We start from the raw sequence: 16,076 nt of genomic DNA, 5'->3' as shown, positions 1-16,076 counted from the left end.
TTCCCCCGTTGGATGTGTGCTTTACATAGAGTGCAGCACTCGTGCAAAATTAGAAATGTTCGGAGAAATTAAAGTAATTGGGGGCATATCATGAAGGCGCCGCAATAAAATTATCGCCGCTTTATCGTCCGTTTTCGGGCGAAAAGCGGCAATACTTTTATCACATGATCAGCAAGGTCACGCTATCGCGTGAATCCTTGCCTCAGCGCCTGTTTCCTCAACGCCCAGCATCTCAACGCCAATGAGATGCATAGTAGTTCTGCGTTCTGCAGTAAAATAACGTTAGGAATGTCGCTAACACGAGCTACTCCTATCAGCAAGCAGGGTACAAACACGCGTGGCGACGATAATATCGCTAACCGCGCTTAACGCAGCTTTGTTTACGCCTGCAACAGAAGTGACTTACCCATTACTTCCAATGGGAGGTGGATTGTAGGGATGAGTCTGCCCTTCACTATCAACAAGGTTTTGATTATCGCCGTCATGTTATCGCTGGGTTTCCAGTGATAAGCGCACACTTTCGCTGCTATCGCTGGATTTCCAATCGCATTGGAGATATGCATTGTTGATAGCACGCTATCAACGCAATAGAATCCAGCGCTAGCTGGCGTTAAGTTGTAACGCGTTAAGCGCGCTTAGCGATGTTTATCGCTTCATGTTGCTGATATGCATGCCCCTTATTCTTTAATACTATCAATCAATCAAGACATTTATAGAGCGCGCTACTCACCCGTGAGGGTCTCAAGGCGCTGGGGCAGATGGGGGAGGGCGGCTGCTGCTACTGCTCGAAGAGCCAGGTCTTGAGGTGTTTCTTGAAGGTGAGGTGATCCTGGGTCAGTCATAGGTAAACTATACTCGAAGAGGCGTTATTTTGCGGCGCAACGCCTTCTGTACAAACGTTGCCAGATTTCTCTTGGCTCTATAATCTGCCACTTTCACTCTGTATGGACTTCACAAGGATGGAAGTCTGGGTCGGCACTGCAGGGACCTGCAAGGTATACAATGAGCACCACAAAGGGCGCCCAGTTTAGCCACCTATCAAACCATTGAAGATTATGTTGGAGATGTGCAAAAGTGAGGATAAAGTTGTGAAAAAGAAAGAAGCTGCAAGGTCTCACTGATCCAAGACTTCAACACCCTGCGCCTCCATTTCCGGTGTACCTCTAGCTCCGTCCGCCCTTTAAAACTGAGCAGACATCTTGTAATTTATCGCTCGAAAATCGCAATGCCTTTTTTCTGGCGTGGGATTTTTCACGAACGCTTATTTAAAATTGTAGGCGCGTGTTAATGTGCATTTATTTCCTTCTCTTTCACATGGTGTCGCGCTTTTCTCTCTTCGCGTTGAGGATGTTAGCCGGTAGGTTTACGTGATTAGTTTCTAAATCTAAAAAGTTACTTTTTGAAATGTTAGCCCCAGGGCTGCAGCCTTGTGGTCATTCAGCAGCCCCTGGAATGAGAGAGTGTGCTTCGGTGGGCGTCAGAATATGGCGCATGGGAACGGCGTGTTTATTTCTAAAATTAAGCACATGATCATGTGTGGCACCTGTCAAAGGATTCGGCAGTGCACCGGGCGTCAGGTGAGAGAAACGGTTCCATTTCCCTTCTTTAGGATCCTGCTTTTCATTACCTTTTACAGCCTGCGTCCTCAAAACAACTGTATTTTTTCTTCCCATAACAGTTCCAAGACCACCATCTTCTGGCACAAATCGGGAGGTGCATCGTGTAGTCGTGTAAGCGAAATTGTGGCTGTAAAAGATTGAGTTATCAGCTATAATATATTTCAGTTATTGATTAAATTGGTTACCCATAATATTTGAAAACAATCAATATACAGTGCAAAATTCAATATATTCACATCAATAATCCATTCAGTGATAGGTAATTTTTCAGTGTAATGAAATGATGGAACAACAGAAGTGAAGAAATATGTTTTAATACATTTAGCATTGCTTCAAGAACTTCAGTTTTTACAAGACTAGTAAATGTCTGAGTTTTGATGTCGCTTACTGAAGGATGGGGGTACCTAATAATAAACCCAAGAACCTGGGGTTCACAGTCCGAGACTATCAGTTCCCAAATTCTACCTGCATTCGACCTCACCTCCACGGATAGCCTCACCTTCCCACTACAAGACAAAAGGGGCAGAAATCCTTGACATAGTCGCCCCTCTGAAATTCAAGAAATCAAGAAGCATCCCTTCCAGATTCTGGTTTAATAAAGACTTTAACAAAGAGAAGCGACAACTTTGATTGGCCAAAAGAAACTGGAAACAACAACCATCGCCAACCCAGCTCTCGCTCCTCTGAGCAAAAAGCCTCAAATACCAACAAGCACTGGCGTTGCCAATAGGTCTCGCAGTAGGAAAGTTGGAGCTATTGGTTTTGTAAATAACATTTTATATTTATATATTGTTATTGACAATGCCAATAACGATATATAAATATAAAATGTCATTTAGAAAACCAATAGCTCCAACTTTCCTACTGCGAGACCTATTGGCAACGCCAGTGCTTGTTGAACAGTTTTGCTCTTTTGATGTTGGGTTCGCATCATGGAGGGGGGCACACGTTCGCACACAGTACTTAGAACTCATGTTTCAGTGTGTGGTAGGAGGTTTCTCGTTGTGAGTTGCTAGGGCCAGGCAGGTCATGCTTGCAGCCCTGGTCGTCCCTTGCACTTTCTCTGGTATGCGTAACTTGCATTTCGCACAGGGCGATTCTGTGAAATCACTCGGTGGCCCCTCCACATTTTCCCAGCCTGCCAACATCATATGCACCAGCTCTGTTATGTGCAAACGTTCCTACATGTTTAAGTAAACAGCTTTGCTGTTCGTGTAGTCGCTGTAGCCCGAGGCTTAGGAACTGCTTTTGTCAAGACCCTTTGCTAATGTTGTTTGAGGCCGAATGTGCCCTCGGTGGGGAGGGGGGTGCTTTGTTTTCAGGGTGTGAAGGGTGTGAAGCAGCAGGGGCCTGGGGGAAGCTGGCTGGGGAGGGGGAGGAGAAATGAGCAGATGTCCGTGAGGTGTGGGAGGAGTGCCTGATGCCGGATGGGGGCGGGAGAGCCTGGGAATGCGAGTGAGGGGAGGAGTAGCCCGAGGCTTAGGAAAGAGCAGGCTGCTAACTGCTTTTGTCAAGACCCTTTGCTAATGTTCTTCGAGGCCGAATGTGCCCTCGGTGGGGAGGGGGGTGCTTTGTTTTCAAACCTCCGCATTCAGTGCAGAAAGATTGTTATGAAGTGTGCAAAGTCTAGTGGTTTGTTTGCACAACATGGGAAGAAGGCATTTTGTGTTGTCAAGTGGCTTGGATAACGCGGCCTTTGACACCGTGATAAACCTGGCCCATGTGGCGTGTCTCCCGGGTGAACCTGTCCCTGCCTTACTCAAGGCCCAGGTAGGTGGTGTGCTTTCCCTGTGGTTAGTGATTGACATGTTTTTGGCACTTTTAAAGAGACAGTGCTGGGCTTTAGGAGTCAAGTACACACAATGATTGTTGGTACTTCAACTGGTTGGGCCACGCTTCTGAACATTCCCATTGGCGTTAAACTGAGACCTAGGGCGCTAATGGGTGGCCTCCAGCTAGCCAGTGTCTTCTCGTATGACCTTGGACCTGTGGATTGACTTTGCACCGTTTCATTTCTGCCTCTGTGTCTTTAAACACTGTTCACGAGTTGGCCCATCCTGGCACGAGCCGTACCCCCGCTTTGGCGTATGCCACAAATGTGTGTGAGCAGGGATCCCCTGTCAAGCGATTTATTAAAAAAAGAAAAATGCATGCAAAGTTCTATTTTGTACCCTTGTAAAACTATGTTGCCTCTTCTTAAACTTCAAACTTTAACATGCCGCCTGGAAGTGAGTGGGGGTTGTGGACGTAAGCGTACGTGACGTCTGTAACGTGGTTACGATAGGGCACCATTTTGAACGGAAAGCCCTGCGGTGGCGGGAAAATTGGCGAAGTCCCGGGTCCGAGGAGGGGGCCCCGGTGAAGAGTAGAGGCGGCGGAGGGGGAATATGTTGGAGCGGGGTTTTCTCGTGGAGAGGATTTACGGAAAGGAAGAGCAGGTGAGTAAAGCTTTTTTGGGGGGAGTAAAGTAGAGGTATTACGCCGTTGCCTATTGTTAGTGTTGCCTTGTTTGTTAGAGTAGTTGTGTAAAGTGTAGGTAGCTTTTTAAGATTTGGATGAGGCAATGTGTGTGGTTGTTTATGATTTGTGTGTACATTTTTTGTGCGCTGACTGCGATACAGTTTGTGAGAACATGCTTTGTGAGTGTGTCTGCGAGTGTGTCTGCGAGTGTGTGAGATGGTGTGTGTGAGAGAGAGTGTTTTTAGTTGTGTTATGAATCTCCAGTATTAATTGGCGCACTGTGATAAGTAGTTTTGCTACTTACAGTTTGTGATGCTGTCTGTGTGGCAGGAGTGTTACCTCCAGCTGGAGATGTTGTGGCTATGTTTTTCTTTGGCTTGTACACTGAAATTGAGTTTACATAAAAAATAGAGCGCCGTATTGGGGTAGACGGATAGATTATGTAGTGATTTTTAACAAACAAATAATCTAGCCTTCCCGGAGATTACATTGAAATACATGTTTATTTTTACTGCTATTGCACCATGTTGTTGGATATAGTTGTGAACGGTACAGAACATAATGCGGCTGTGCTATAAAGTGTTTTTTTTAAAATATGTCTGAGCAAGATGCTGTTACAGTGCTACCGGCGCAAGTACGTGTTTTGTGAGTAAGTTAAAACAAGAACAAGTCGGGTTGAGGCGGGAGAGTGAGAGAGTGGGAGGGAAGAGCTGGAAAAGGCCAGGATCGGCAGTGCGGCATGGCTGTGATTGCGTGGAGAGAGAGGGGAGGTGCTGGTGTGGGAGGGGGAGGCTGTGATTGCGTGGAGAGAGAGGGGAGGTGCTGGTGTGGGAGGGGGGAGGTGCTGGTGTGGGAGGGGGAGGCTGTGATTGCGTGGAAAGAGAGGGGAGGTGCTGGTGTGGGAGGGGGGAGGTGCTGGTGTGGGAGGGGGAGGCTGTGATTGCGTGGAGAGAGAGGGGAGGTGCTGGTGTGGGAGGGGGGAGTTGCTGGTGTGGGAGGAGTGCTGCTAGGGGAGGAGAAGCCTGATGCCGGATGGGGGCGGGAGAGGCTGGGCTTGCATGCTAGGCGCGTGCATGTACACGGGCACTGCATGAAAACCGCGGGGCTGAAAGCCCTTTGGTTTGAAGATGTTTTCGCCACATGAATTCTCGCTACGCTCGATGCGCTTGCGCGCATCGATAGGTCGCGAGACCTAAAAACCGCATCTTCAGGGAAAAATCCTCCTTTTTCCTAGCCCAACTTGACCATTCTAGGAACAGGCCTTAAAGCCATTTCAACATCATCGAACAACAAACCTCTTTGCCTAAACATCCAATTAATGTCTCTGTTAAGCGCTCTGAAGAGTTCGCAACATTCTTCTCGGAAAAAATGACTAACATCAAATTCTCACTTGACCCATCATCCTCCCCACCCTACACCAAAGAAGCACCCTCTAGCAAAGAAGGTCGACCTAATGCCCTACCTGAATCTATGACAAAATCTCGAATAAAAAAATATCAAGATACAAAATTATCCCATAAAAATATTGATGGCAAAAATACCGGGATCCTATCCCTAACAAGGTAAGTACAAAAATATAAAAGAAAATATATAGAATGTCAAAAATATCGTTTTTTGTAAAATATCGTTTTATTTTAATAAAATAAAAATGTAATATTAACAAAATAATACTTATAAATGTAATAAACATTTAAAAATATATTATAATATTTAAAATTAATACATAATGTAATACAAATTAATAATAATAAAGATATAATACATAGATAGTATATTTTTCATTAACAATAACTCTAAATTAATTATTTTAATAACTTATAAATAAATAAAAATATAATAAATTACAAATACGTTTATATACATAAAATAATATTATAAATAACAATTAATAACAACATAAAACGAATAAAAAAACTAAATACATTTTAGATAGCGTATGAGTAAAAATTACTATTCCCACTCCAGAGAGTGCAACAGTAGGGAAAGTGTTGGATAGCGTAGGGGTAACAATTACTATTCCCACTCCAGAGAGTGCAACAGTAGGGAAAGTGTTGGATAGCGTAGGGGTAAAAATTACTATTCCCTCTCCAGAGAGTGCAACAGTAGGGAAAGTGTTGGATAGCGAAGGGGTAACAATTACTATTCCCACTCCAGAGAGTGCAACAGTAGGGAAAGTGTTGGATAGCGTAGGGGTAAAAATTACTATTCCCACTCCAGAGAGTGCAACAGTAGGGAAAGTGTTGGATAGCGTAGGGGTAACAATAACTATTCCCACTCTAGAGAGTGCAACAGTAGGGAAAGTGTTGGATAGCGTAGGGGTAAAAATTACTATTCCCACTCCAGAGAGTGCAACAGTAGGGAAGGTGTTGGATAGCGTAGGGGTAAAAATTACTATTCCAGCTCCAGAGAGTGCAACAGTAGGGAAAGTGTTGGATAGCGTAGGGGTACAAATTACTATTCCATCTCCAGAAAGTGCAGGGGTAAAAATTACTATTCCCACTCCAGAGAGTGCAACAGTAGGGAAAGTGTTAGATAGCGTAGGGGTAACAATAAGTATTCCCACTCTAGAGAGTGCAACAGTAGGGAAAGTGTTGGATAGCGTAGGGGTAAAAATTACTATTCCCACTCCAGAGAGTGCAACAGTAGGGAAGGTGTTGGATAGCGTAGGGGTAAAAATTACTATTCCAGCTCCAGAGAGTGCAACAGTAGGGAAAGTGTTGGATAGCGTAGGGGTACAAATTACTATTCCATCTCCAGAAAGTGCAACAGTAGGGAAAGTGTTGGATAGCGTAGGGGTAACAATTACTATTCCAACTCCAGAGAGGGCAACAGTAGGGAAAGTGTTGGATAGCATAGGGGTAACCATTACTATTCCAACTCCAGAGAGTGCAACAGTAGGGAAAGTGTTGGATGGCATAGGGGTAAAAATTACTATTCCAACTCCAGAGAGTGCAACAGTAGGGAAAGTGTTGGATAGCGTAGGGGTAACAATTACTATTCCCACTCCATAGAGTGCAACAGTAGGGACAGTGTTGGATGGCGTAGGGGTAAAAATTATTATTCCAACTCCAAAGAGTGCAACAGTAGGGAAAGTGTTGGATAGCGTAGGGGTAACAATTACTATTCCCACTCCAGAGAGTGCAACAGTAGGAAAAGTGTTGGATGGCGTAGGGGTAAAAATTACTAGTCCAACTCCAGAGAGTGGAACAGTATGGAAAGTGTTGGATAGCGTAGGGGTAAAAATTACTATTCCCACTCCAGAGAGTGCAACAGTAGGAAAAGTGTTGGATAGCGTAGGGGTAACAATTACTATTCCCACTCCAGAGAGTGCAAAAGTAGGGAAAGTGTTGGAGAGCGTAGGGGTAAAAATTACTATTCCCCCTCCCGAGAGTGCAACAGTAGGGAAAGTGTTGGATAGCTTAGGGGTTAAAGTGACATACTTATAAATAAATGCTTTTTTTAATAATAAAAATATGACCTATTAAATAAATATAAACCATTTACAATACCTATACATAATTATTAAAAACATGATTAGCAAAATATATTTAACCAAAAAGAATTATTACAAAACACCATTTTATCATATTTAATTACCAACTAATAATTAATTAACAATTATATAATTAACAAAACAATTAATTTAAAAACATTATTACTTAATTACATTTAAATTACTTCCCAGCATATTCCCCTATAAACCCACAACCCGCAACAGAACACATTTATCAATTAATGAATTAATTAACATTAATTACCAATTAATTAAAATTAATTTATAATTCCTACTGATTAATAATTAATTCAACATAATTAAACTACTTCCCACCCTATTCCCCTATGAACTCACAACCCGCTACAGAACATATTTATCAATTAATCAATTATTTAAAATGAATTACCAATTAATAAAATTTAATTACCAATTATTTAAAATTACTTAATAATAACTACTAATTAATCATTAATTTAACATAAATAAATTATTTCCCACCCTATTCCCCTATAAACCCATAACCCGCTACAGAATATATTTATCAATTAATCAATTATTAAAATTAATTAAAAATAATTACCAATTAATTAAAATTAATTAATTATTCCTACTAATTAATAATTAATGTAACATAATTAAATTACTTCCCACCTTATTCCCCTATAAACCCACAACCCGCTACAGTACTAAAGTACCAAATTTAATTAAATTACATTAAAAAAATTAAAAAACATAATAAATATAATATAATATAATAAACAAAAAAATATTAAAAAATCGATATTAATAGCATCGAAATGATTTACATCGATATTACTGACATCGATATTTAAAACTTCGATATTACTAATATCGATATTAAGAGTGTCGATATTACTTACCTTCTATATTATGTGCCTTCGATATTTAAACTTCAATATAATTGTATATCGAAATTTAAATCTCGATATTTTGTCTGTGCACCGCCCTACCTCCAACTAATTGTTGTCTCCCCAAACTCTCTCCCTCAGAAATCCAGAACCCCAACCTCAGGCCCTTGCAACTGAAAAATCATGCAGTTTGGACTGAATTAGACTACATCCCTGAAGAAGAAGCCCTCAAATTCCGTGCTTGCATGAATCCGACATCGCACCTCTCTTACCCGCTTCCTGCGGTGCATGTCAAAAATCTTACAGAAAAGGGGGTGGTGATGAACAGATTGTCTGAATTAAGCAGACCACTCTTACCCAGTCCAAAGATCAGGGCTTGATCCATCACCGTTTTTTAGCTCACTGCACCATCCCAGCTCAGAACCTGGCTACATGCAAATTAGTCTGTTCCTGTCCCAGTGCATGATGGGAACAGGGCAAACCAAACTACCAAGCCAATTCTTATACTGGGAAGGAAACAAGCTTCCGGGGACCGGTTTCTGGCATTTCAGCCGTCGTCGGCCCGGCATTTGTTGGTGCGGATAGCCAATTTGTGTTCCAGAATACGCAAGCGTAATTCTCTGCTTGTCTCCCCTACATAGCCCAAATTGCATGGGCACAGGAGTAGGTACACGACATTTTGACTGCGACAATTGTCGTGTTTTCATATCTTCTATATATCTTCCCAGTCTTTACAGCGATGTACTCTCGTAACTGAGACTCACAGACTTGACTGGGCTGTGCCTTCGCTGGTTGCGATAAGGAGCAGATACTATAGAGTGTCTCCATACTGCTTTCCACCCGCCAACAAACCTCATACAGGTATGCCTGTTTGCACCCTTTTACAGTTAGTAGAGGCTACACGTTTAGCCATATTGTTATAGCAACTCATTGAGTCCTAAATTGCTTTTCATGTTCCTTTAGGTTTCATTCACAATAAGAGAAGATTTTAATTATCACGTATGAGGTGCGGCTCTGCTTCTCAATTCACGGGGAGCATAAGAACAAACTATGTTCTTACATCATAAGGTATATCCTGATTTTTCAGGTCTATAACAGAATAGTGGAGAGATGTTTTAACCACATTCTTGTTTAGTTCCTTATTTCTGTTCCCTATTTCTTGTACCATAGGCCAGAGGCTTTTATCGAGTGCATCGTACTTTCCTTCGACAATTCAAGAAACGTGTCCCTGGGAACATTTCCCATCTTTAAACAGCTTAGGTAAGACATGTTCCCTGCAGCATAGGGGTAGTACTGTAAATAATAGACCTTAGGACACCAATAGAGTCCCAGGTTAGAAAGGCTGTAATACTGTGAAACCTTGATTAGAATGCCTTCCACCACCATTCACAGTAGACCCATATGGCCTTTTGCCCACTGCCAATGACATAGGATCTTATTTTATATAGGCCCTTTGGTTCGAATATGACAATTCCCGTGTATCAAACATCCAGTAGTTCTATTTCCAGGACATGGAGGGTAAATAGTATCCAAGCAAAACCTAATATGGTACAATAGAGTAGATATGAATTGAAGGAGATTGTCTAAAAAATTTGGTTATAAATTTCTAATAAAATATGACTCAGTTTTTGTGAAATATTATAAAACTATGACCAATTTGCTTTTCACCTCGACCCACTGTAGGCTTATAATCATTTTGGCTTAGAGCCAACATTAATAAATAATATACAGGCCTATTTTGTCTAAACATGAAAACTTTCCAAATGTATAACCATCCAGTAGTTTTTCTATTAGAAAATGGAGGAGAGTTAATTTTTCTTGTAAACCCTAGGTGGTACAAGAGTGTCCAAGATATATGTAGGAGGTTGTTACAATTATTTTTGTTGTTGATCATGGATTGAATGTGACATATTAAATAGTTTTTTTCAATCTCTCCTAATATGTTGTATATCTATTTTAGGGATATTATATGACCCCCTGGTTACGACAGATATTGTGATAGTCCTGAAAAAGGTGGCAAAAATCAAGAAAATCCACCGAAACGCGTTGACGCTTTCTCAAGTTGTATAATTCAAGACTCCTTCATCGTTGTAGATATACTGATGATTTATATATACGACATCAATGTGATCAATTAGGAGTCCGAATATACTAGAAGTATTGTACAATTTTTATGTCTTACTGTTTCTGTCTTCCTTTCACCAATTATGCGGGTCATAATTGAATGAATGTATTTTATGTCCTGTATTGATTTGTTTTTATTAAAAATCCCTTATATGTGTTCAGTTCAAGAATCTACTGTATTTTAGTGTAATTGTTAATGTATATATACATAATAAACTGTGATTCCCTCTTTTATTTAGTGTGTCAAGATATTTATGATTTCCTGTGATTTAGGTTTTAATTGCTCTTACCAAATACCGTATAGTTTTGTTCAAGGGAATTGTACTTTTTTCTGGTTGTTCAACCCTATTTCCCTTGATTAGTTTAAGGGGTACCTCTCTTTTCTTAATTCTTGCTGCAGCCGTCCAATAGTAGGCAGTCTAATACTTTTCAATACTAAGGGACCCGTTAGGATGGCGGTCGGAAAACCACCCCGACCGCCATGGTAGGGGAAATCAACTGCCCGCCGGTATCGCGGAAAAAATTGAGGTAGAATTATGAACAACCACCCAAAAAATCCAACAGCGGCGGAACGAGGCAATGAAAAAACGCCCGTAACGGGCGGAGAAGGCCATAATCCGCCCACGGTGGTCGTATTTGCGGCGTGAAATCACCGAACCTCCGCCATGATAGTGGAGACACAGCATGGTACGTTCCGCTGTTTCCGCCGCGGTCGCAAACAGTGATGAATGGGAGAGCCCGTGGAAGAGCTGTAGCATAACCACCACTCCGAATACTTTGTGACAAATATGGTGGTTGACAGAAAAAAGTCACAAAAAAGCCACAAAAGGCACACAGCAAACTAGCCATGCCCCAAAAAACACCCATCACACCCCAATGACACAACCACATGGCTACTACAAAAATAAAAATCCAAGGGCAACCCATACTGCACACCTGACAGCAATACCCCATTTGGACACACCCAAATAGCTGTGTATAAAACCAGCCCCTTCTCTGACCACAATCCTTTGCAAAACTCCACAACTGAAGGGCCCAACACCAGAGCACAAAGAAGAGGCAAATCAACACACCATCACTACTCACACCACACACAGCACCACCACCACTTCCACACCTGCACCTCTAACCCCCTGCACATCCCACACCATACGCATCACCACCCCCCCACCACTTACACCCCTGCCCCAATAATTCCTCTGCACATCACACACTATGACAACACAGAAAATGCCCAAGTTCACAGAGAGTGAGTTGACAGTCATGGTAGATGAGATAATCAGAGTAGAACCACAAGTGTTTGATGTCCTGGTCCAACAGACACCATTAGCCACAAGAGCACAAATGTGGGCATGGATAGTCGATAAGGTCAATGCAGTAGGGACCACCCCGCGATCAAAAAAGGAAATCATGAGGCGTGGCATGACTTGAAGATGGTTGTCAAAGAGAATAGGACCAAGAAACGAGAGCTAGCTCAGAAGACAGGCAGTGGCCCTCCCATTGCACCCAAACCTTTCACTGCATGGTAGGAGAAGGTGCTTGCCATGGTAAACAGTCAAAATATCGAATTTTTAATTTCGACTTACACTTATATCGAGTTGCTAATATCGATGGGACAGAATATCGATGTCCAGAATATCGATGGCCAGAATATCGACCCTAAGGTAAGTAATATCGAAATTTCTTATATCGATAGCATATATATCGATGTAAGTAATTTTGATTTACTAATATGTGTTAGAAATTTTAGTTAAGTATTTAAATTAATTGTTATAATATATGTTTAATATGTTTTTATAAATAAAAAATATATAAAAGTAAATAATATGTTTTACTACCAGAGCGGGTTGTGGGTTTTTAGGGGAATAGGGTGGGAAGTAATTTATTTGTAATTAAATAATTATTTTTTAATGATTAATTTATTTTGCAATTAAATATTAATTGGCAATGAATTATTTTAATTGATTAATTGATTAATTAATTGATAATTTATGTATATTTTTAAGTAAATTATATGTTTTACTACTGGAGCGGGTTGTGGGTTTTTAGGGGAATAGGGTGGGAAGTAATTTATTTGTAATTAAATAATTATTTTTTAATGATTAATTTATTTTGCAATTAAATATTAATTGGCAATTAATTATTTTAATTGATTAATTGATTAATGAATTGATAATTTATGTATATTTTTAAGTAAATTATATGTTTTACTACTGGAGCGGGTTGTGGGTTTATAGGGGAATAGGGTAGGAAGTAATTTATTTGTAATTAAATAATTATTTTTTAATGATTAATTTATTTTGCAATTAAATATTCATTGGCAATTAATTATTTTAATTGATTAATTGATTAATTAATTGATAATTTATGTATATTTTTAAGTAAATTATATGTTTTACTACTGGAGCGGGTTGTGGGTTTATAGGGGAATAGGGTGGGAAGTAATTTATTTGTAATTAAATAATTATTTTTTAATGATTAATTTATTTTGCTATTAAATATTAATTGGCAATGAATTATTTTAATTGATTAATAGAATAATTAATTGATAATTTATGTATATTTTTAACTAAATTATATGTTTTACTATTGGAGCGGGTTGTGGGTTTATTGGGGAATAGGGTGGGAAGTAATTTAATTGTAATATTAATTAATTTTGGGTAAAGGAGTATTTTTAGGGTTCAGGGCCAGTTTTGGGTTTTTGGGTAAAGGGGTATTTTTAGGGTTCTGGGTCAGTTTTGGTTTTTGGGGTAAAGGGGTATTTTTAGGGTTCAGGGTCAGTTTTCAGTTTTTGGGTAAAGGGGTATTTTTAGGGTTCAGGGTCAGTTTTCAGTTTTTGGGTAAAGGGGTATTTTTTGGGTTCAGGGTCAGTTTTCAGTTTTTGGGTAAAGGGGTAATTTTTGGGTTCAGGGTCAGTTTTTAGTTTTTGGGTGAAGGGGTATTTTTAGGGTTCAGGGTCAGTTTTCAGTTTTTGGGTAAAGGGGTATTTTTAGGGTTCAGGGTCAGTTTTCAGTTTTTGGGTAAAGGGGTATTTTTAGGGTTCAGGGTCAGTTTTCAGTTTTTGGGTAAAGGGGTATTTTTTGGGTTCAGGGTCAGTTTTCAGTTCTTGGGTAAAGGGGTATTTTTTGGGTTCAGGGTCAGTTTTCAGTTTTTGGGTAAAGGGGTATTTTTAGGGTTCAGGGTCAGTTTTAGGTTTTTGGGTAAAGGGGTATTTTTAGGGTTCAGGGTCAGTTTTACCTACTGTTGCACCCACTGGAGTGGGAATAGTGATTATTGTTAAGTAAGTATATATTATATATTATTTTTAAATATTATTTTTTTAATTAAATATGTATTATTATTTTTTTTTACCATTATTACATATATTTAAATATGTTTAAGTAATTAATAAGTATTATTTACAGTATTTTTTATGTTATTTTAAATAAAAAACAATCGATATATTTGACAATGATATTTTTAACATCGATATTCTTTTTCGATATTTTGGTACTTACCATGTTGTACATAGGGTATCGATATTTTTGCTATCGATATAATTACGCCGATATTTGTGTAGGTCGAAATTCTGTCTGTCGAAATTCTGTCATAGATCCGCTTGCCATACTGCATCTAGAGAATCTCACAGGAATAGCCGGGGAGTGCAGGCTGGTAAGTGCAAACAAATGTAGACCATTACACAGCTATTTTTTTTTGTAAATATATTTTTATTGCAGGAATTAGTTATAGTTACACATTGGTCAGTGATAAGGCAAACGGTGATGATAGCACCAACGGTGAAATTACATTGATACACGGCCATTTAGCCCACAACCCGGAGGTCGGGCGGCAAGTTATGCTGTAGCGATGGTTCAGGTCCAGCGGCCTTCTAAATGTGACCAGTTATAAGTTCAAGTTTTACTTCTGCTTTTCTAAACAAATAAAAACTCCCTCCCCCCTTCCAACTAAACAACACACTCCTAGAGGCCTAATGTCCAATCAGAAAGTGCAATAATCAAACAGTGCAATAGGAAGCTTATGATGCTCCCTCCGTCCTTTATCCCCCACCCCCCTCCCACCCCCGCCATCGGTGTCCTGGTAAATGTGTAAAGAGCGTGTGGTAGGAGACATTACGCATCCCGGCGGGAATACCGTGCCGTTATTGCCCTATGGAGACGTAGGCTGCCCATCGGCATCACTGTCAGTGTCACTGGGTGTGCTGTGATCACGCAGGGACTGCACCAATGTCTCCCACGCCTGTGCTGATTCTAACGCCTTCTCATTCTGCTGCCGCCTCGCTAGCTGCTATCGCAGGGTGCTCTCTCCCTCAGCCCACTTAAGAAATGAATTGCGCCATTTAGTGCCGTTGGACGAACTCGTGCCTTCCAGTGTCGAGTTATTTCCCGTTTCGCGAGAAGTAGCCCCATATCAATAAATTTACTGGTGACTTTGTTTTTGGGGGTATGAGGAAACCAGTGCAAGATCCCCACCGCAACGTCAAATTGTAGGAACCGCTCAGTGACCCTGTTAAGGGTGTCCCCTATCAACGTCCAATACGAGGACAAAGCGGAGCAGGACCACAGCATATGTATAAGGTAAGCCCCAATCATCCGGCATCTAGGGCAGGCCGCCGTATCAGAGGTGAAGTATTTCTGTATCTTCTCCGGGGTCAGGTAGGCACGGTGCAATATGTAAAAGTGGACCAATTGGAACCAAGCGTTACGTGTGCTCTTCCAGGCCCGGCACATCAACTGGGCCCACGTGGTCTCCGGGATGTCTCTCCCTATGTCTGCCTCCCATCGGACCCTGAGTGTGTCCAATGGAGGCAACGGCTCGTTGACCATCCTGGAGTACAAACACGTTACTGCTTTGATCATTCCCGCCGCCATCATGACATACTGACATGCCGCTGACTTCTGTGGTTCCTCAAAACCATTCTGCCAGTGCGCTTGGAGTGCCCCTTGAGACCGCCGCATGGAGCAAAAAGTCGCCCCAGGGGATGTCAAAGCGGTCCAGGAGCGCCTGGAAAGACAGTAGCACTCCATCTTCGTAAAGGTCACCTATGATCTGAATGCCCGCGTCCTCCCAAACCCGCAGTTGTGACCAATCGCCACCATGCGGTAATGCACTGAGCATCCCAAGGGGGATTTCCGGGGCGTAAAGGTGTTTCATTCCCGACTTGCATTGCACCCGGTTCCAGCACGAACTGATAGTGCGTTCCTCCAGTGTGAGGTCCCTCAGAGCCAGCCTCTGTTGCAATGCAATATAGGATAGAACGTGTCTGGGTATGCCCAGCACCCGCTCCTCCTCGGGGCCTCGAAACTCCCGTGCCATCTCCTGGGTGTAGGTCTGCAGTTGGGCGGCCAAGTAATAAGTTTCAAAGTCGGGTATGGCTAACCCCCCCTCCGCTTTAGGTCTCATTAGGGTCTTAAGCGCAACTCTGCGGCGACCCGATCCCCAAAGGAATGCCACGAGCAATGAGCTCAAGTTTCGGAAAACTGCCGGTGGGATCCAGACCGGAAGCGTCCT

The 16,076-nt window shown here is 41.4% G+C and overlaps 1 pseudogene; it reads right to left on the bottom strand.

The window, feature by feature from the left end:
* The window catches only part of LOC147730699 (transcription factor Sox-19a pseudogene), a 46,305-nt pseudogene extending 30,869 nt beyond the window's left edge, over window positions 1-15,436 (bottom strand).
* Window positions 15,437-16,076: the final 640 nt, after the last annotated feature.

Source organism: Lissotriton vulgaris, chromosome 2_1, assembly GCF_964263255.1.
Source record: "Lissotriton vulgaris chromosome 2_1, aLisVul1.2, whole genome shotgun sequence".
Lineage (NCBI taxonomy): Eukaryota > Metazoa > Chordata > Amphibia > Caudata > Salamandridae > Lissotriton > Lissotriton vulgaris.
The sequence above is the reverse complement of the archived record's forward strand: the minus strand, read 5'-3'. Positions and strand labels throughout refer to the sequence as shown.